Genomic DNA, 2399 nt, shown 5'->3' with positions numbered 1-2399 from the left:
GGGCTCGGGTCTCACTGGAGTCCCTCCTTAGTTCTATTCTTGTACTTTTGGCCCCTCATTCCCATGGAAAGACCCTGGGCACGGGCCCTGCCCTCCAGACCTCAGAGCGGGTGTTTAGGAAACAGTGGCTGGAGGAAGTGGGNCACTTGCTGGCCCGAGCTCCTGGTTTTAGAATGCACGCTCTGAACTCATGTGCTTAGAAAAATACATGCCTGTCTATGATGCCATAGGCCCCCAGACTGAATATCTGCTGGGGCTCCAAGGCCTGGTGCTCTGTGGTCAGCGCCAGTGTGTGGCAGCAGGCAGCATGCCCAAGTGTCCAGGGACAGAGGGGTTCTGCTCGGCTGACTCTCACCCCCCTCCCCAGCCTGGCATATGTTCTGCTCAACGGGATCAGAACCAACCAACCAACTTGACCTTCTCCCTCCTCTCTCATTTACCTCCCCATCCTTGGCCCCAGATATGAGGCAAGCACACTCGGGTCTATAGTCCATGCTTGGAGGGCTCACTTAAGGAAATGGCAGGTGCAGAATAGCCTGTACAGAATAACCCCATTAAATCCATATATATGCGCATATATAAAAATATACTCATATATATGGATTATATTTATTTCTGCGTTTTCTAACTGTTCCACAATGAAGAAGGATCACCTGTGAACTAAAACTAAAGTTGTTGTGTGGAAACATCAGAAGTGGCCGAGTGAAAGGACACTCACAAAATAATGGACTGGTAGTCTTCAAAAGTGTCAAGACAAAAACAGGAGACAGGGAGGCAAGATAAACAATGTGGAATCCTGGACTGGATCCTGGACCAGAACAGGGACATGAGTGGAGAAATCAGCCCGGTTTGAATGAGGTTTATTAGAACAGTTGATCAATGAAAGTATCCGTGCTAATTTCCTGATTTTGATAGTTAAGTTATGTAAGATGTGGACCTTAAGGGAAGCTGAGTAAAGAGCACATGGGAATTTTCCGTACTGTTCACATGGCTTTGCTGTAATTCTAAAATTACTTCAAAAGAAAAATAAATGAATAAAATTGAGCCAATGACAATATCCGCCTCCTAAGATACATAAGGCCCCAGAGACCAACATAACCATACAGGAGCCCAGCATCGGGGGGCTGGGTACATGGGAGCCCCCTCTCACCACCACTTCCCCCTGGCTTTCTCTCTATTTCTATAGGCCCTGTCCCTCTAGCCTCCCGCCTGCCCGTTTTCTCCTGGACTCCAGGCCTTTTTCCTTTTCTTGGCTGCCAGCCTGGAAATCCAGCCTGTCTTTCGAGATCCAAACACCAAAACCACCTCTTCGGTGGTGGGCCTGGACCCCTCCCTGGCTCGCCAAGGTCAGATGGTCCCTCATGCTGGTGCCACAGCCCAAGACAGTCCCGGCCTCAAGCATCCTCTGACTGTGGAGAAGTGCTCGAGAGTCTCTCCAGCCGACAGGGAGCCTGGGAAGGCAGGGCCTTGCAAGATTGACATAAGCCATTCGCTCAGTACAAACTGGTTGACTGAACCACGATCCTGGCAATTTATGTGGTTGTTTTGAGCTGAGGGACACGACTAGGTCCGGGCACAGAGAACTTGCAAGAGCANGGCAGAAACCTGCCTCTTGGGTGGGGCCTCAGCCGGAGTCACCCAAATGCTGGGCCTGCCCTGCCTGGCTTTCCTTTCTTGGTGCCACCAATGGGCACGCTTTCACGAGTTTGCCATGGGGCCACTCGGTCGCGCCCAGCTTTCAGGCAGATGACAAACGAGGGCTGGTCAGGTCTGACTGAAAACTGGAACCACTTTCTACCTTCCCCTCCCTGGCCCGGGGTCAGCACTGCCAAATTCAGAGCTGGTAAGAAAATATCGCCCACAAGCTAGATATTTCACAAGGTGTTTGAAAAATGAAACAAACTCCTTTGCCCTGAATTGTTTCCTAGACTTCAGTGTCCCCACAAGCAGAAAGGGGATGGTGACAGCCGGCTCAGAGAGGACTGGAGTTTGGTGGACACTGTAGGTGGTGTTCTGCTGTCTGTACTGTGTGACCCCCTCCCCCAGCCCCCTGCAGGTATTAAGGCCACCATTCAGATGTAGGGCACCTCAGAGAGCAAGTTAAGGGTGACCAGGGCGGCTCGCACAACTGTTTTATGGCAGATGTTGTCAAAAGCTACCTCCTGCGCAGAGTCTACAAGTCAAAGTTCAAAGTCGGCTGACATGACAATTAAGAAAATACTGGAAGACCTCCTCTCAGAAGGAAAGACGGAGTCCCCCCCCCCTCCCCATTTTGCACTTTAGAAAAGCAGAAACAAGCAAGTAGTTGGAGAAAAGAAACCATATACAAGTCCATTTCCAACATCCTCCTGAGGACTCAGGATATTTTAGCAGCATCCTCTCCCTGTCCCCCCCCCACC

General features: G+C 50.8%; 1 protein-coding gene across 2 annotated transcripts in view; it reads right to left on the bottom strand.

Annotated features, from left to right (window-relative positions):
- Nucleotides 1-2399, bottom strand: part of MALL (mal, T cell differentiation protein like) — a 26300-nt gene that overhangs the window by 23504 nt on the left and 397 nt on the right. The gene's annotated exons all lie outside the window — the stretch shown is intronic.

This window comes from Crocuta crocuta, unplaced genomic scaffold (genome assembly GCF_008692635.1).
Source record: "Crocuta crocuta isolate KB4526 unplaced genomic scaffold, BGI_CrCroc_1.0 scaffold67, whole genome shotgun sequence".
Classification (NCBI taxonomy): domain Eukaryota; kingdom Metazoa; phylum Chordata; class Mammalia; order Carnivora; family Hyaenidae; genus Crocuta; species Crocuta crocuta.
The sequence above is the reverse complement of the archived record's forward strand: the minus strand, read 5'-3'. Positions and strand labels throughout refer to the sequence as shown.